The sequence below is a fragment of the Cricetulus griseus genome, chromosome 3, assembly GCF_003668045.3.
Source record: "Cricetulus griseus strain 17A/GY chromosome 3, alternate assembly CriGri-PICRH-1.0, whole genome shotgun sequence".
Classification (NCBI taxonomy): Eukaryota; Metazoa; Chordata; class Mammalia; order Rodentia; family Cricetidae; genus Cricetulus; species Cricetulus griseus.
The window spans coordinates 68,366,561-68,386,678 of NC_048596.1; positions in this window are offsets into that span (position 1 = coordinate 68,366,561).

Genomic DNA, 20,118 nt, shown 5'->3' on the forward strand with positions numbered 1-20,118 from the left:
TCTTTCTAACGAAAATTTTAGAGCAAAACTCCTGCCCCATGTAGCCCTAATGTGCAGGATTCTGCCGTCTATCCCAATAGGCCAATTATAGAGATCATGATGGTGACAAGCTGAGAGGAGGTTTAATCAATGTGGTCACACAGGGAAGAATATTAAAGGGGCCAACTGGCCTCTCACATGAACTTCAGGTTTTTGTAGAGCTGGGTGACAGGTCTGTATGATTAAGCAGAGCTGGCTGGTGGGATCTGGTTGCTCATCACCTCAGATCTGGTGCTGCAAGGTGGCCTGAACAATTCCTTCTGGCTGTCACTGCTTGGAGTGGAGGGCAGGACTCTCTGGTGCTCATGAGACAATGCCTGCTTTGACAATTACCCGTATTTGGGAGGCATCTGTCCTGCAGGCTCACCATTGCTTGGTGCTGTATCAGTTCCACATTGTAAATGTGTTTATCAGTGAGTCCTTTCCTGGAATCCAAGGTGACTTAAGAGGAAAGGTGAAAGAAGCAAGCACAGAGCCAATGAGAGCCAAGATGGAGTTAGGACAGTGACCAGTGCCTTCCTTTAGCCTAGCATGCAGCCAAGATTAAGAACCATCAGCCTATACTTGTATTGTGCTTATATATGTATTGAGGCTGGCATCATAGGGGCTGTGACATTGCAGCTGGGTTTTGAAGGGTAAATGCGAGTTTTCTAGGGTTCCTTCAGAAGAAGAAGGAGTACTTTAGATTGGAAAATAAGCAGACAGACACATAGAGGAGGAGTGGAGGATTTAGAACGCAATGTGGCTGGGGCAGAGGCAGGGGGCGCTGTAGGCACAGTAACCCGTGCTGCCCCTCAGTTAAACCCTACATCCTGCTTTGTGGTAGGTTGTTATGAGTTCTGGAGCAACCGGATTTGCTGCTGTTGTGAGCCTCTCTATTGGTGATGGATGGTTTGGAAGGTAGGGCTAGAGGCAGACAACCAGACATGGGTTTGTTTTCCCAGCCTCTGGGCTAGGATCAAGTCTTTTGGGAGACAAGTGGCTGAGCCGGGAAACAAGTCAGGAGGGAGGTTTTCTACATGAAGCATGAAGGATGGTTCAAAAATATGTCCACACATTCTTTGACACTTCCTAACGAGGCGGTGTTGACTCCTCCTCCCCTTGGATTGGGTGAACTCTCTCAGGACAGAACACAGCAGAAGCAATAACTCTCAGAGGTTAGGTCCTGGGTCACTCAGGCCACTGCCCTTTGAAACCCTGAGTGTCCACTCATAGAAAGCTGGCTGTGCCCACATGACTGCGTGCTGGAGGAGGCTGGCTGCAGGGAGCCCTCATGTTCATGTCAGAGGCCCACTGAGGTCCCCACTGACAGCAGTAATTTGATGACTCTTGATGCCAGTTTTGGGATCCCACCAGCTGGGGCCCCTACATTGTGGGGTAGCGACAAGCTGTCCAGCCCTGCCTTGCCTGGATTCCTGGCCTGCAAAATATGACCCATAATTCACAGAGCAGCTGGATCTTTTTGGTGGGAAGTTCCTGGCACAAGGTCCAGGGGTCTTGATGGCCTCTTAGACATAAGGATGAGGAATAAAGGGCAATGGGAGATGCCCCCATGTAGTCAGCATCTTTCTAGATGCTGGGTGGAGGGTAAGGGTCGAGGAGCTAGACAATGGCAGCTAAGTCAGGTGGATGCCTTGTTGACTGCTCCTCAGAGAGCCCCAAGTGGAGCCACCATTTATAGTCTGCAGCAATTCCTGCTGAGTGGGGTCCTCAGCCTGGTTCCACTTAGCCCCATTGGATCCTGGATCTCAGGCCTGCCTATCTTGCCACAAGCACCCAGACCTTCTGACACTAGCACTTATCTTATGGTGCTTCTGAGTGATTAGACCCCTCCCTACAATAGACCCCATGTGCCAGAGTTCAGTTCCTTTGGCTGGGAGCTCCAGGGGCTGCAGGCCTGACTTTAGGGAACTGTGAAGGTCCAGGCTACAGGGGTGATTTGGAGCTACCTCCTGTGCTGTGGCCAAGGACCATCTTATAGGGTGGAGTCTAGGGAAGGCATGCCTGGGTAGGGAGGGAGGGACCCTTGAGGAGCCAAGGCCAGCCTCTGGTCTGCCATTGCTCCCCCCTGGTTGAGGCCCACAGCTGTAGGCCTCTGACATTTAAAAGCTAGCATCAATTTTTTTCCAGAAGGAGAGTGGCTCAGGGCAGTGAGTGAGGCTTTGGGATGTGTCCCTGTGTCAGGGAAGATGGTACTAGCAGGGAGGTTCCTAAGCCATGGTCTTCCCATTGTTGCAATGTTATAAGTGTGTGTGAGACTAAGTGCTTCTCAAATCCTGGGCTGAGCTTCGGGTGGAGATTGAGGTGGAGTGGGTTCAGGGATGTGTCCATGTATGTAAACTCTGACCTGGGCTTTAGAGACAGTGCCTCAGTGGCAACATCTAATTACCCGAGTCAAAACCCTAGCTGGCCCGTCTGGTATGGAAGTCTATGTGTGGAAGCAAGGTGTCTATAGCTTAGTGGTGTGTGAAGTGTGTGTGTGTGGTGTGTGTGTGTGTGCGCGCGCTCTTTCTAAGAGAGCCTGCACCTGGGGAGGAAACATTTTTTTTTGCTGTACTGATCATCTAGTGGTCCTGGATGGTAGATGACATGAGACTATCCTGGTGGCAATTCCCAACTCTATCTTTCTACTACTTCAAGTGAGGTATGGCTGCCTTCATCTTTACTACTCAAGTGAGGTATGGGCTCTCCTAAGGGCTCAGGAACTTACTGAGGACTCCTTGCTGGTAAGTGGCCAGTCTGAGCTCTAAATCTATTTGCTTAGTCTCAGAGCTTAGGGCTTAGCCATACTTCAAACCCCAGCAACTCCAGGATCTGGGAAGTATCCTGAGCATCCAGGTCAGAGACAGGCTTGCTCCAGTGTGGGTGGCCATGTCAGAGGAGCAGCAGGTAGCAATTGAAGTTCAAGGTGTCAGCCCACCAGGAGGCAACTCCCTGAGGAGTGAATCTCAGATAGGCAGGGCCCCCAGACCATAGATTCTGGAATGTCTTTTGCTTCTGCTGTGCCTTTAGATGTTTGCCTCTGCCATATTTCTCTGGTATCTGGCATGGTGTGAATGCGTGTGGGAAGATTCCCCACTGCCTGTAATGTAGTGTGTTTGTCTCATGAAAACATCCTATTCTACTGGGCATTTTTACCTGTGGATTATTTTGAAGATGATTTCTTCTTAAGCAACACTGTCTAACTGACAATAATGTTAGCTTAAATGGAAGTTTGATGATAAAAGATAAAACACACATAGCTAGAAAACATGAGTTTCTATTGGGGAGCCATATAGATTGTGGCTTTGGTTAATGATTAAAAAAACAATTGAGTTCAGTAGCCCAGCTAGCTTAAATTCTTTTAATATTAATGTTGGGAGATGCCTTCATTCACAGGTTTCAGTGTGCATCAGATCTGAAACAAAGCTTTGAAAACAATGTAAAGTTAGACTAAGATCTTTTGTCAAATAGCTTTGAGGTGAAAAACCCAGGATGACAATCTAAAGTTTTAGAAAGGCACATAGTTGAGTGAGGAACTCTTTAAGGTCAGGGAACAAAAACAAAGCAGCCCAGTTGTCATTATCTGATGTGCCTTTCTTGCTAGGATTGGTTGATGATCAAAGATGATGATTAATTCCTTATACCCATTTCTGCCCTCAATCTCCTGATACAAAAGCTATTGATGAGTGGGTATGCACCCTGAAGATTCAAAGTACAACTGACTGATTTTTTCACATACAAAAACTTAGATTTGTGATTCCTTTAAGATCCCTTATACAATTACCTTTCAAGATAAGTAATAAAATGATTGGTCCTTTCTCTGCAACTACAAAATGCAGCCTGCCAGTAAAAGAGTACCTTGCTTGCTTACACTGTTAATCTATAACAAGTTGCTTGGGTATGAATGTACATGGGTTCTTGGGATAATTTGTTTTTCATGTGTTGTTTTCTACTTGTATGCATTGTAGTCACTCACTTGAAAAATGGAAAATAGCCACATTGTAATTTTTATATTGCTTGAAAGATTTTGCTGGGGTATATAAGTTGTAAGGAAAAGAATGAAGACAGAGTTAAACTGCGTTAGAAGGGAAACATCAAGGATGAGTGAGTTAAAAGGAACTAGAAGGGAAACATCAACAATAAAGACAAGTGGGTGGAGGGAGCTCATTGGTAGGGCCATGTCCTGAGTGCTTGTCATTCCCAGTCCCTGAAAAACAAGAATAAAGATAGAGGGGAAATATCAAAAATTTAAAAACTAGGAGGTGAATATCAAGAGAATTGGAAGGAGAAGAAAAGCATCAAGAGAGCCAGAAGGGACATTTCTGGATAGAGATAAGAAAAGAGAATATAGACTACAGAATGAAGAATAGAAAATAAAGAAGGAAACCATCAAGAGAGAGTCTGAATGTCTTTTTCCCTACCCCCTCAGATAAAACAAGAACAAAACAAAACAAAAAACAACAACAAAAACCTCTTAGTATGTGTCAACTCTATGGATTCCCTTTGAGTCCTGTGCTGCTGGAGGCTGGTCCCCCAGAGGGCGATACTCCAGATCCCATCCTGGAATTTTGTCCAAGGGAATGACTTCCACCATGCTTCCTTGTCCCTCAAGACCCAAGAAGATGTTCCACTTAGAGTCAGAAGTGCAGCATTGAGAGCCATTCTAGGGACATGTACCCCCATACATGCCCAGACTGACAAGAGGACTACCACTGCACTGACATACAGACTGAGGCTGGGTCATTAAGCAGGTGGTGGCAGGTCTTCTGTGAGCTTGAGGAGGAGCTGTTACCTGTGTGGGTCTGGGTCCCTGGACGTCTCTACCTTGCATGTACTTGTGCTAACCTGGCAGGATGGAGGTGACTGCTCATCCCGTGATGTCACTGCCACTGAAATGTGCTTCAGGGAGAGTGGTGGGTTTATTGCCAAAGTAATTTTAAATGGGATTAGGTGTCTAAATCAATTTTGCTGTTCTCTTCCCCCCTCTCTTTCCCATCTACCTCTAGAGCACCAGCCTTAGGCAGAACACTGACCAGCTTTGGGTCACAAAGGCAATTCAACCTCTCTTGTATTACTTATTCATTTGGTATCAGTAGGTGCCACATGACAACATGGGCTCTGCTTCTGTCTGTCCTGTAGAGCTGATCATCCCAAGGGTCTTGGAGAAGCTGGTGGGTATAGAAGAGGTATTCTGCCAGGGTCATATGCCAGAGACAGGGCAGAGACATCCACCAGGACCAGTCTGCTCCAATCTGAACCCCATTCTCCTATCTGGTATCAGGAATCATCCCTTTGAAATCTGCTGGATTTTTTTTTTTATGTTTCTCTGTTCCAATCTGGCTCTTGTGTGGGAAGAGGAATAAGTTTTGGCACCGAGTTCACTCTAAAGTTGTAACAGCATGGTTACAACAGAAGGAAGGCTGTGACGTAACACAGAAGCCAGCTGGTGAGATTTGATACTTGGGTAGCCTACAGGTGCTTGTGGTCTACACATACCCCCAAAGGTTTGAGACGGGGCCTAGATAGCTCTTACCTGTGTGTCTGGTGTTCAGGTATACCTGGGTACCCCGAGTTCCTTCCTAATGGCTTTGGGACCCTGAGGTGGGGTACTCTTCCCTTGATGCTATCTCCTCTTAGCCCTGGACCCTCTCACTGCCAGGGTACTAGGTACCATTTTCCAGGTCAACCCATCTCTGATTCCTGCCCCTGAGGGAGGCTCAGCCAGTCAGACTGTCCCATTAGGTGCTCCGCAAGTAGACATGCTCTTGGCCCTTCAGGTCCCAGTTTGGCCTGTCTCTTCCTTACCGCACATCTTCTTTACCCACAAGACCAGGCAAGGTCTGCGAGTCATTTCCCTTCTCAATTTCCTCATCTGCAAAAAAAGATGGTGTCCTGCTTGCCCTGCTCCTCTGGAATAGAAGCAAATGCTGAATACTAGAAAGTTCTTCACTCACGGCAGGCACCCAGCCACCAGAGGGCACCAATGAAGAATGAATCCCACAGAACCAGCTAGGAGGCCTCCCAGAGGACCAAGGAGAGAGTGGGCCCTGCTGGTCCTGTGGGGTGCTTGGGGATGGGCTGTCTCTCTCAGGGAACATTATTTATTCTTGAGGAAAGATGGTGTCTATCTGCACCTCAGGTTCTGTCTTGAAGGAGGAATCGGCACTTTGAAACAAATCTCTGAGATGCAGAAGGTCACTTAGTGCCCTTCCCCACTGCAGCCACCCCACTGGGCCCTTGCTTGTCTTCAGTGGTGCCGCCTTGCACCCATAATTATTATATGTGACTTATTGCAGACTCTAAGGCAAAGTGTTCCTGGAGAGGACAGTGTGGAGGAATGTGTCCAAAGTGATCCCCATGCTGTACAGTCCCCTCCTTCCAAGCATTTTGGGACACTCAACCAGCTAGGTATTGAGCTTTCTTTAAGCAGGAACTTTGGCAGGTGTGGCAGAAGTGCCTTCTGATCATTTTGACCATCTACTCAATCTCACCACACTCTGCAGCATTGAACACAACTGTTTAACAGCCAAGAAAGCTGAGACTCCCAGAGGCCAAGTCCTTCCTCAAGGTCACACGGTGTAGTGAGAACTCTGGCCCAGCCCATCTTGCTCTGGGGTGTATGCCCCTATAGAGCCCATCTCTAAGCCAATGCAGACATAGGTCTCCTGGTTTTGTTCCTAAGGCTTCCTCACAAACCAATGCTGACCCTATCCACAGCTTTCTCTGCACACTCTCTCCATGCCAGGCCTGGGATGGACACAGGGTCCTGTCCCCAGTGGAGCCTGAAAGTTAGGGATCAGTTTGTAACCCCAGAGAAGTGGCAACTAGACAGAGAGACATCTTTGATTGTGTCTGCTCCTGGCCTAATGTTCGCACCCCACCCCACCTAAGCATCTCTCACACCCCAAATTCTGGGGCTTCTACTCACTTGAGCACCTATATTTCATAACCGTCTTCCTGTCCCCAGCTCCTCTCAACTCTGTAGCAGGACTGAATGCTATCTAGAGGGGCTAGCTGTAGGTCCCTGTTGACACACACCCTTTTGATTTCTGAAACAAAACTCATCTATGAACCTGTCTAGTAGGCTCTCTGTTTCTCTCAGTTTGCCCCTCCACCCTGTGTGTGTGTGTGTGTGTGTGTGTGTGTGTGTGTGTGTGTGTGTGTGTGTGTGAGAGAGAGAGAGAGAGAGAGAGAGAGAGAGGAGAGAGAGAGAAGAGAGAGAGAGAGTGTGTGTGTGTGTATGTGTGTGTATGTGTGTGCATGTGGAGGCCAGAAATCAACCTCAGGTGTTATTCCTCAGGTGCTGTCCACCTTGTTTTTGAGACAAGGTCTCTCACTGTCCCGAGCTGTCTGATTATGTTAGGTTGGCTAGAGTTTAGGACCCAGAGATGTGCCTGTCTCTGCCTGTCTGTCCTTCTGAGATTACACTTATTTGCCACCATGTCCATTCTTTTTTAGGTCTGTTCCAGGGTTTGAACTCAGTTCCCCTTGCTTGCATGGAAAGCACTTTACCTACTGAGCTGTCTCCCCATGGCATGGGCTTGAGTCAGTAGACTTGCACCCTGTGTTAGATTTTTGTTTAAATTAAAGATAAAGAAGAGGAGGAGGAAGGCGCAAGATGAGACACAGGATGAGACATATTAGACACATTAACCAGTTTATTATAGGCCCAGCAGAGTAGGGAGATTAAAGAAGAGAAACAGGGTTAATGGCTGGAAGCCATGGCTGGTCTCCATAGAAAGAGAAGAGAAGAGAAGCAGAAGCAGAGGAGAAGAGAAGAGAAGTGCAGAGAGAGTAAAGAGAAAGAGTACAGAGAGTAGAGAGGAAGAGTAGAGAGTGAGTATAGAGAGAGAAGTGTAGAGAGAGAGAGAGGAGTAGAGTGTAAATGGGCAGGGGTCTGTCTTTTAAAGGGGTCCTCTGCACCTGCGTGCAGACTTAGTTCCCATGGAACCCTGGGCTGACCAGGGTACTGCCTGTTCCACCAGGTAACAGGGGCAGGCCAGCAAAATGCCTGAACCTTTCACCCTGGGCATCAGAACATCAGTAGTCATGAGATTTATTAAATACATTCCTTGGTTAATAAAAAGAATGATGGGCCTAGTGGCTGGCGCTGTGCAGGATTTCTCCCAGCCCACGGGAGGGGCCTGGCTTTAACTGAGGCCTCATTCGAGGGCGGGTAAGCTGTCTGGCTCAGCTACTCTCTTTTCAAGCATCCAGGGACACCTTTCATTTTCACTGTCAGGACCTGACATGTTCTGTCTTGAAGCTAAAGTCTACAAGAATGCAACTTTCTTTGAAACCAGACACAGTAGGTAAATTTGGGGAAAAACATCTCAATTTCAAGATGGATTACAATCATGCAAATATTTGGAGAGTCTCATTTTGTCTTTCAACGTGGCTGGAAGGGGAAAGCTGGACTCCACGGAGCTGTATGTTAGAAATAGCCATGTGGCTGGAGAGATGGCTCAGGGTTTAAGGGCACTGACTGCTCTTCCAGAGGATCCAGGTTCAATTCCCAATGCCCACAGGGCAGTTCACAATTGTCTGTAACTCCAAGATCTGACATCCTCACACAGACAACAGAAGCAGATAAAATAATGCACATAAAATAAATTATTTTTTTAAAAGAAATAGCCATGTGACCATGTGTTCATCCATAATAATTTTCTGAACACCTACTATGTGCCAGAGAGGCGGTTGGGGATGGGATAGAGACTGGCTGATATTGTGATACCTCTGCAGTTCTAGTTTGGCCAAGGTCTTCCACAGTCAGGCCCATCTGGACCCTTCCTGTGATGCTAATGCTGCCTGCAGTGGGACTGGTGGGAGGGAAAGATTCAGCAACTGTCTTCAAGCACAGTTTATAGCCCTCTAGCTGGGAATCCACTTGTTCCCAAGGAAGGCTCTAAAAGAGAATGGTTAGGAATCTGGATTCACTGGGCTAGAGATGCTCTGGCTTAAGAGTGCTTGCTGCTCTTGCAGAGGGCTGGAGTTAAATTCCTAGCACCCACATTGGCCAACTCACAGCTGCCTGTAACTCCTGCTTCAGCCCTATTCTGGACTCAGGTGGGCAACTGCGCTCACATATGCCCACCCCGCCCCCAGACATGCACATATACTTATACTAAAAGGAAAATAAATCTTAAAAACATGGAATCTAAATTCAAGCCGCAGCCCCTGCCATATCCTGACTGTTTGGTCTGTGGCAAGTTCCTTAATCTCTCTGAGTTTCAGCTTAGAAGAGGTTGTAGTCACCTCATAAAGGAGCATGGCACACAGTGCACCCACAATCACTGCTGCTAGGGTCGGTTATACCTCTGTACTGTGGGCTGAATGCTAGGTTCCCTAGAGTCCCCTGTTCTGCCTGCTGGAGGTTCCACTGGCACTTGCTGTCTGCAGGCTACTCTCCTCATTGAGGGCCTTTTGTTGCTCCATGGCGGCACATCTGGACTATCCCTACAGACCAACATCCAATAATCCTTCACTGTGCTCTGGTTTCTTTGCAAGGCTGCAGGTGGGAAGAAGCTGTCTCTCTTCACATTTGCATCTCTGCTGAGTCAGGTGCCTTGGAAGAGATTCCAGAAAGCCCTGGTATTGGTTTCAGTTTCCTATCTTTTTGTTGGTCTGCCCACTGCTAAAGCAAACAGGCATTGTTTTCCTAAAGGGCCTCTAGCCCTCAGCTCTGATGCCCAAAGAGCTATTCAGGAATTTGGCACCTGCTGGCAGCTGTCCTTTGAAAACATGGGTGGGGACCCTAACAAGGGCCAGGGTACTGGTAGCCCCGCCACTTGCCTCTTCTTTTACTGTATTGCAAAGATACTGGTGAGGCCTTTTCCTCTCATTTGCTGGAATACAGACTAGTGCTAACGTAGAAGTTCCATTTCCAAGTCCAGCGAGGGAGGTCAGACCCTGGGGTCACAAACCCACACTCTTGTGTGGTTACTTTTGAGAGCAGGAGGAATGTATGGTGTGATGTTAAATCTTTCCGCCAAAAGCCACTGAGCCCCACCGCCACATGTGTGCTATACACCGCCCGAGTTAGAGCCCCAATTAATGCACAGAGAGACTTGTATTAGGTACAATGCTGCTTGGCCAATGACTAGGATTCTCATCTGTTAGCTCAGTCTCAATTATCATAAATCTATATATTTTATAAGGCTTATCTTATCAGATGCCTTATTGGCATCCCTCCTTGCCGATGGATCACATTTCACTGTTGAAGGAAGAGCAGAAGGGAAAAGGGGACACTTCCTGTTTCTCCTTGCTTAAATATGAGTCTCCTTGCTATGTCACTTCCTGCCTGGATCACCACTTCTCTACTACATTTCCCAGAATCCCCTTTGACTCCTAGTCCTGTCTAACTTGCTGTTTCATTGGCCAAACAACTTTATTCAACAATCAATAAGATAAACATACACAGAAGTACTTTCCCCATCAGTGTGGACCGAAAGATGACTTCCTGTGAATGGGGAGGCACTGTCACCTGCCACTGTCCATTCATTGTACAAGAGGCCCCAGACCCCATAAATACTTCCTGCTCACTAGGCCCCCTCATTACCCCTCCAACACCTCCTCTCAAGACCCCCAGGAAGATAGAGGGATTCCTTCCCTCCCTTCAGGCCCAAGACAGGGGCAACTATCCACAGCCAATGTCAACTGTTGGAGCTGGTGGTGGCTTCCTGCCCCAGGGTTTACAGTTCTGCATTTTAAAAAAGCTTTCTTTTTATGCTATCAAATTCATAAATAAGTACAGCTTTATTTTGTTGTAAAGTTTGAACAGCATAAAAGCTCATAAAAATAGAAAATCCGTTCCCCAAATCCCAACTATCCCAGTGGGTCCCACTTCCCCTCCTCTCCTGCTCAGTTCCCAGTGAATGTCATTCTGTGTAGCCCTGTGGTTGGGAGTGCTCCCCCTAGAGATGGAGGCAGGGGAATCAGAAGTTCAAGGACAGCCTTGTTCTATACCAGGAACAGAAGTGAGCCGCTGTTCCTTTGCAGTGGGTTTAAATAAAAATGATAAGAATCTGCCCATGGGAAGAGGTTGGAATTTTATTTGAAGTTCAAATCCATTTTGTTCCATGGGTTGGTGCCATTTCCTCCCGTCTTGATCTGCTGCTGGCTCCTTGGTAATTCTGTAAGTGGTTCTTGTGGAGGACGACAGGCAGATGGGAACCAGGTCTGGAAGGGCGGTGCCAGAGAGGGACGGTCCTTGTCTGTAATTGATTTCTCCTAATTGGGTCCAGAGCCAACAGCCTTTTAAACTGAAAAGAGGATGGGAGCTGCTGAGAAATAATTCCTTTACCCTGAGCATGCAGATGGAGAAGTAAAGAAAGAGAGAATGGGAGGTACCAGAGAGGGGCAGTCACCTGTTGGGGGGAGAGGCAGAGAGGGACAAGCTGGAGTAAGATGGTCTGGCAAGTGGGCTCTATCTTAATAAACCTCTCACATTAGATGTGCTGAAATGGATCCAGCGTCTTCGTGTCTGTGCAAGGAAAGGATGCAGAAAGAGGGCTCCAGGTGGCTTTTAGCACCTTCTGTCCCCTGAAGTTAAGCTGTTTGCCCTTCTTCCTGGAAGCTGTCACTGTACACAGGTCCTAAGCAAAGGCTTGCTGACTTAGCTTTCCTCAGAGACAGGGCAATGAACACAAACAATAGGATTCCATGACATTGCTAAGTTTGAGTTACTGATGCCTTTATACACTTTGATCTCTCTTTATGTCTCCTAGTCCTTCATCCTGAAGGGACCAAGGATTAGCCTGGATCCAAGCTGCCTGAGGGATACTTGCAGCAGGAGCTTCCTGTACTTCTGTGGGCAGTTAGTTCTCTGGGCAGCAGAAAAGGCCACTGTGTGGGGGTTGGGTACAGAGGCTCTGATCCCAGGCCTGACTAGCTGATCCCTGGAACCTAAATCTCCTCAACTGTAAATGGGAAAGATAATACCCCTCAATTATCCATTCATTATGAGATTAACTGTATGTAAACCCACACAGTCCCTGGCCTGTGGCGAGTTCAACTTAGGGAATCTTGCTTCTCCAAGAGTGTGGAAAAGTGGGTGTTGAGCTCTGAAAGCCACAACAGCACCCTTCCTGGCTGTGTAAAGTGTAGGCCTCACAGAATGGCTTTGCCTTCCTGAGCAGGTCAAGTACAGGAGATTCGATGTTCAAGTTCACCTCTATCTGGAAACTGTTTGCAGGTCCTTAGAGATGCAGGTTTTGAGGATGGTGAACAGTCTCCTAAATCACAGATTGTTGATTTTCAGCACTCGGTGGTGTGAGAAGACAGTAGTTACAGGGGCAGTCCAGTGTATGTGAGAGGTACTGGCTCCCAAGGCACTCAGATGCCAAGATTTTGCTGCCTGGGTGGGGGTCTGGGCAGACTCTGGGACTAGAGTTTCCTGTTTTAGTACCTTTAAGCTCTGTTCAGTGTCCCACTGGGCCTCAGTCTGTAGGGTACCTGGATGGGCCGTGGAGTACTGGGTAGTGAACTTCAAGGCAGATCTGCTTATTTGAGGTCATCCCTGAAGGCAGTAAGGAAACTTGCCTTTTGAATGGGGTGTCATGGCCCTTGTTTTAGAGTTACAGTCCCTTCTTTGAGAAATAGGGAGACCCTGCTTGCATACTTCCTAGGGCCGTGGGAAGGTGAAGAGGGTGACATCAATCAACACACCTAACAAGGTATATGCCCTAAACATCTGGTCCCTTTCCCTCTTTCTCGTCTCTCCCCTTCATCATCATCTCTCAATGAATTTAGGCTGAGTTGATTGGAATTTCCTGTCCCAGAGGAAGTCAAGATGGCTGCTCTGGGTGAGATATTGTCTCTAAGGTTGGTGTGAAGCAGTAGCTTTTCCTTCTGTCGCCACATTGGATCACCAAGCGTTTTCATAATGTTTCTTCCAAGCCCTTACCAGCTCCCACCTGCCTAATGACTGTCCACACGGAGGGATGGAGTGACTGCCAAGCCACAAACCCTAAGTCTGTGTCCTGAAAGTTTGGAACATGGACACAGGTCTGGGATGGCTGGGTGAGTGGCCCAGCAATACAAGGCTGCTGTGTGTTGCAAGAACCCTGGCCTTCATTGCGGTGATCTTTCTGGTCTCTCTGATGAATTAGGTAACTGGACTTGCAGTCAACAGAGGATTTTTGCCAGGGGGTTTTGCTGGTAGATGCTGGATCAACCTTGGGTGTCCATCTGCATTCTGTTAGGCAGTTCATTCCTTCGTTTCTCCCTGGAGACACACCCAGCTGGGATTTTCCATCTACCCTGCTAGCTCTTGAGTTATTACATGCCATTCACAAATAAAGTTGTGCAGGTGTTCTAATGTTAATCCATGTTTCCATTTTCCCTATTCTATCTGGGGAATGTGAAGAGGTACCATATAAGATGAAGATTATCATACACGGGATATGGATGTCGCAGGTTATTTTTATTGGGGAGAAATCACTTACATGAGAAACCAATAACCCAGGGTCACAGCTCTGAACATCCAGTCTCCACTGCTCTCTGAGACCCGACCGAAACAGAGAGAGAGAGAGAGAGAGAGAGGTAAGCTCTCGCTCTCCTCAGGCCTATATCCCACATGGTTCATAAACACCTGTGGCCATGCCCAAATGGGCATGGTCAACACCACAGGTATCTAGTAAGACTGAAAGGTTCAGGCATTATGCTGGCCTGCCCCTGTTACCTGGTGGAACAGGCAGTACCCAGGTCAGCCCAGGGTTCCATGGGAACTAAGTCTGCACGCAGGTGCAAAGGACCCCTTTAAAAGACAGACCAATGCCCATTTACGCTTTCTACTCTTCTCTCTACTCTCTCTTCTCTTCTCCCACCTACTCTCTCTCTGCCTCTCTATGGTGACCGGCCATGGCGGTCAGCCATTAACCCTGTTCCTCTTCTCTCTTAGTCTCTTACTCTACCAGGCTTATAATCAACTGGTTAATATGTCTAACATGTCTCATCTTGCACCTCCCCTTTTCTTTTATTTCTAATTTAAACAAAAATCTAACAAAGACCTCTCCCTACAATTCCCCTTTTTTGTCTAAAGAAAAGATTTAGACTTGATACAAAACTATAGACAAAGATGGCAAAAATCAAGTATGCGCTAGGAAAAGGAAAAGTACGAACATACACCCTCAGGATCTAAAGCCAGTAAAACAACAAGAGCAAATGGCAAGAACTGCAGTACCATGGACTAATTAGACACAATTTGAATCTCATGGGCAAATCAGATGGGGTTGGAATCCCAGCTACTGCTCTTTTCTTGGGGGTGAGGCCTAAGACAATTCACTCCTGCTATGGGACTTGTTCCTCTTACTGGAGAATCAAGGCTAAATGAGTTGCTACATTTGGCATAAAGAAAACATGCCCGACTTGATATCCCAGAGGGCAGCTAGCAATCCCTGCACCCAAGTTCTGTTTACAACTTGTTCTCCGGATGGAAGGACGTAAAGGGGCAGAGGCTCAGGTCAGACCTAGAGTCCAGGAAGCCCTGCAGGGGAGGGTGCAGCTATGTGAATAGCACAGCGATGAGGGACAGGACATGGGAAGTGGTGATTGTCGTCTGCAGCCAGGCTTGCACAGGAAGACAGGGGCCCTGAAGAGGACTTGGGATTCTTGTCCTCAAACCCTTGGTCTTACACTGGTAACACATTTAACAGGTGTGCCCTTTTCTATGAAGCAGTCTTTCTAAAGGCTTTCTTCCTGGGTAGGGCTGGGCACAGGGTGTTAATGTGTGAGCCCAGTGCGAAGGAGCTACAGTTTTGCCAACTTGCCACTCATGAGAATCAGAGGCTTTTCTGGCTTCGATGGCTCTCTGAGGCAGGTAAAGACAGACAGGACAAGGACAAGGGTCCTGTCTGTGGGGCTGAATTCTTGGGACTGACATCCAGCATGCACCTCTGGCCTAGCTGTGCATCCTAAGTTGGGGCCATGCCTGTTTAGTGAAAGGCTCAGCTTTTTCTAAGTTCCCCTAACCCAAGAATGTCTGCCTACTAAGCTGCACGGAGCTGTATTGTCGGTGTGCACATTGTTGGTGTGCACAGTGGCACCACGCTATGGCCAGAGGTGTGATCCTCTTTTATTCCTTAGCTGCAGTGCACCTCTGGCTAGTTGTTCTAAATCACTTGAGGTGCTGGGTCATGTTCCAGATTTCCTCTCATTTATCCAGTTAGGTGTGTAGAAGAAAGCACAGTACTTTCTTCTGTACCACCCTTTAAGGGAATGGGAACCTTAGGAAAAAGCATTTTTGTTTTCTTATAGTAAAAGAAGTACATGGTTATTGTACAAATTATGACGACACCCGAACTAAAAAGGAAATGAAAATCATATGTAGTCCTGTTCCTCAACTTTGCCACCCAAATGTTTAAAAATAGATGCTTCTTTTATATTTTCTCTATTTGAGCATTAGATTCACATTGCAAGGATTTGGTGTGTGTGTGTGTGTGTGTGTGTGTGTGTGTGTGTGTGTGTATTTTTAGCTGTGCTTGCTCTCAGGAGGTATTGGACATTTTGTGTCATTCTCTGCCTCATTCCTTATTTTTGAATCTAAATCTCACAGTTTTTGTTTTCAGTCAGGCTGGTAGCCAGAAAGCCTGTTTCTCCTCCTCCCCAGTGATGGAGTTACAGGTACCTGTAAAACGGCATTCAGCTTGTGTGAGTGTTGGGATCTGAACTCAGATCCTCATGGTTCTGCAGCAGGTTCTGCTAACTACTGAGCCAACTCTTCAGCCCCCTCAATTCAGCATTTTTTAACTTGTAAGTGCTTTCTGATGTACTTAAATATTCTTCTGGGTCTGTTTTAGTGACTGGGCGGTAATCAAATTAGTCATCCCAGATGGGTTTCAGTTGCAAGTTATTTTAAACAGCAATATAGTCTATGTGTCTTTGTACTCATCCAATTATTTCATTGCATGTGTGTACGTGCCTGCGTGCATGTACACATGTATGTGGAGGATACAGGTCAACTTTGTGTATTATTCCTCAGGATCTATCCACCTTCTTTTTTGAGACAGGGTCTCTCAGTGGAGTGTGGCAAATAGGCTAGATTGGCTGGCCTACAGGATCTGTGTGTTTCCACTTCCCAGGGCCCGGATTCTCTCTTAAAGTGAGTTCTGGAGATAGAAGTAAGGTCTTTATGCTTGCACAGCAAACGTTTTACTGATTGAGCTATCTCTCTAGCCCTCTGGAGATAATTTCTTTTAGGATTTTTTCCAACCAGGGCACTATTGGGCTCAAGGGTTGATAGGTGTAATGTAAATTGGTCACCAACACTCCCCTCCTGTAGGTGTCCCTTGGTTTGTGCGATCCTTTTCTCTTGAGTATGTGCTGAGATGTAATGACTTCTGATGCACAGAAGGTGACAATGTGACAGGATGATGACTTCAAGACTAGGGCATCAAGAACAGTGGTTTGCATCTTTCTCCTGCTCTCTTATTTGTTTGCAGTGGATGGTCATTGTTGTGAGCTGTTCTATGGTGGGCCCATGTAGCCATGATCGTAGGTGGCCTTGGTCCAACACCACATTTCATTAGCCATGTGAGGGGCCAGGGAGAGGCTTCTCCCTGACCGGGGCCTTACTTCAGTTGTGTTTGTCACCTGTGAGAGACCTCAAGGGAGAACACCTGTGAAATCACCTCTGGGGTTCTGAGCACAGAAGCTGGGGCACTTCTGTGTTTGTTGTTTTAAGTCTCTGCTTTGGGTGCATTGTTCATCAACAATAGATTAATATATAAAGGACAGACACATTCCTTTTGATGTTCCTAGAATGCTCACTCTTATTTCTACCTAGTTCCCTGGCAGACTCATTCTCAAACAGTGCTAACAGTTAAGTTGCACCATCTGCATGGCTCTGTCTCCTGATGAAAATGGCTACTAAGTCCCTCCTGGCCCCATCCTGTTTCCAGGAGCTATCCCAGCTTCTCACCTGCTGCTTGGCTGAGGTTTGCATAGGCTTCTTTAGGGCAAGTATGTCCGACTAGGTGCTTCTCTTCCCCAATACATGTTGGACATTTGAGCACGTCCCAGAGAGCCACCTATCAGTCTATATATTCTTTCACCATCGGGGGACACATTATTTTTTCCAGTTTGCATCGACATAGCTACATTTCAAATTCCTTTCAGCATTCAGAATGCTTCCTTGTGGCCTAATGATTTTTGGAGTTTAGGGAAACCAAGAAGATTCCATGAGCCCCCAGAAACACTTGTTCCCTGTGATGCTGAACAGAGCAGACTGGAGACACAGTTCTCCGGCCCCCACTCTTCTCTGCTTTAACACACAGCAGGGGACTCCATTGCCTCCCTGTGCCTCTAGGGGTTGGAGTGGTCTGAAGGGACCCTTTTCCAGGGCAATACTGCATCTCTTTCAGGCATCCTCCCCATGCCAGGCTGGCAGTGAGAACTAATGACCTTCTGAAGGGCTATCACTGATCCACATGGCATGGATTCATTAGAGTCTTCTGGGAAGCTAACTGTGTACTGGGAGACATGGTGAATGAAGCTCAGGGTTCATTCCTCATGTTGCAGGCATCGTGGTTGAACTGAACATCTGACCCTAGCCTTATCCATATGAGCCACAATTTGGCCATGGGAAACAAATCAGTGTTGTTTAGCTTCTTTTTTAATCACTGCGTTTGAAGCCTTAAGGAAGTAATTCTTATTTTTTTTCTGGGTCATGAACTCCATGGAGAACTGATTAATTGTACATATCCATATCCTAGCATATTGAGGATGAGCATTGTGTCTCTTTGAGCCTCTTCATGGCTGCTTGGCAATCTCAGACCCCTCCTTCCCTACCACAAGACACATCATGTGTGTGTGCATGAGTGCATATTTGTGTATATGCACTGGTGTGGGTACATGCTTGTACATGTGTGTATATGCATATCACACACACACGCACGCGCGCGCACACACACACACACACACACACACACACACACACACACACACACCCCAGAGAACAACCCCAGGTGGCTTGGGTCAGGTATTATCCAGGTTGTCTTACCAGCTTGGAACCTGCCAAGTATGCCAGGCTGGCTGACCAGTGAGCCTCAGGGATCCTTCTGTCTATACCTGTCTGGTGCTGGGACACAAACATGCAACCCCATGCCGGATTTTTTATGTGGGTCCTGAGCATGGAACTCTGTCTCTCATGCTTATGTGGCAAACATCTTACTGACTGTAAGGTACTCTCTTTAAGGTACTCTCTTTTGTCAATATATTCATTTATTTTATTCTCAAACTTATTTAATAAACATTTATTGGACACCTATTGTGGCTTGGAGAGAGAGAGAGAGAGAGACAGAGAGAGAGAGAGAGAGAGAGAGAGAGAGAGAGAGAGTTTGTGATGTTAATTTCTTCAGAAGGAGTCTCACTGTTGTAGCCTTGGCTGGTCTGGAACTCACTCTGTAGACCAGGCGACATCGAGCTCACAGTGATCCACCTGCCTCTGCCTCCTATGTGCTGGGAGCTATGGACCTTCATGCACATGATCATCTTAACATTTTTTTACACTTATTTATTTTTGTGTGTGTGTTTCTCTTTGTATACACATACACATATGTGTATTGTGGCATGCATGGAGAGGTCAGAGGACCACTTTGGGGATAGGACTGGAGAGTGATGGCTTCTTATTTCTTCACGTGGCACACGGGAAGGAGGGGACATCTGTGGAGGCAGATCTGGGGCCAGGAAGATAGGGATCCAAAGATGGGCGAGCTCTGCAACTTCATGTTCATCCGCCTTGGGGATGAGATTTGGGAAGCAGTCTTCAGGGCTTCGTAGCCTCTGCAGGCCTTCCCTGGACCCAGCTTCATCATCGGTTAAACCCTAAAGAGAGGAACTGAGCCCTGATGGAGGCCTGCTGGGCCAGTATCACTTCCTTCTGAGCACCTGCAGGGAAGCCAGCAGCTGGCCAAGGCCTTTCCTGCTTTTTTCTTTCTTTTGTTCCCTGGAGAATGGTCCTGGACCAGTGTCTGGACACACCTGTTGCTCTGTATGGGACTTTGGTTTTATAAGACTGATTCTTCCTGCCCTGTATCCTAGGGAGATTTAGAAATAGCACATATCCTTGAGAACAAGGCTCTGGGGATCACATTAGTTAGGGAAATTGGGTTTCATGTGTTAAACAGATCTCTCTGCTGCAGGATCTTAGGACTTTTAGTAGAGCCAAGTCATTCTCCAAGAGGGCTCTCCTGTGCACACAGCCCCCCTCAGGCACAAGAGCAATGAATATCCTTTCTGTAGGATGTCATCTGTCCCCCATGGTTAAGGAAACAATTGTTGGAGCAGGGTTGGCTCCTGGATATCTTGCTTAAGGCCTTCCTTTCATGTTGGGATAAACTGAGGCCTGAGGGATGGTGAGGGATGGCTTGGTGAGTTGACAGGAAATCTCAGGGAGCAGGACCCATGCTGAGGTCCTCACAGCTTCTGCCTCCTGTTCATGCACTCCCATGGTCCAAACTCTGAGGCTGGAGATGTTACTTCTCCTTTAGAGGGACTCTTCTGGAAAGGGCTAGGGGAGGGGGCACCTGGGGTTGCCTGTGTGAGTCTAGTTTTGGGGCTGTGAGAACAACCTTTCCCCCTTTTCCAGTCCCAAAAGAGCTGTTCTGAGGATTCTGTTGGATTCTGTCTGAAAATCGGCCCTGCTTCTGATGTTCCCAGGTGAAGTCATTTGTGGGCTGGTGGGGAGCATGTCTGTCTGGTGCTAGCCATAGTGACAGGAGCTTCATGGCTCCAGAGACAAGAGCCATCATTGGCCTGCTAGCCCTGTGTGGCTGACTTAGTTGACCGTGCTCAGTGGAGAGGCAGCCCAGGCTGTGTAGGGAGGCTTCAGGCAGGCAGCCTATTTGTAACAGTTTCCTGTGACTCCCTACTGGGACCTTCACTTGACATACAAAACCCTCTCTCTCTCAACATTCCTGTAACAGCGATTTATGGAGAACTTCATGGAGCCAAGACTCTTTTAAGGCCCTGCGGTGGGCAGAAGGCCAAAGTCTCAGTTGGGATTCTTGGGGAGGCAAGGCCTGAGACTTGGGAATATGGAGGTGAAGTGGATCTGATTGCAGGAAGCGAGTGATTAAGTAGGGAGAGTTGACACTAGCG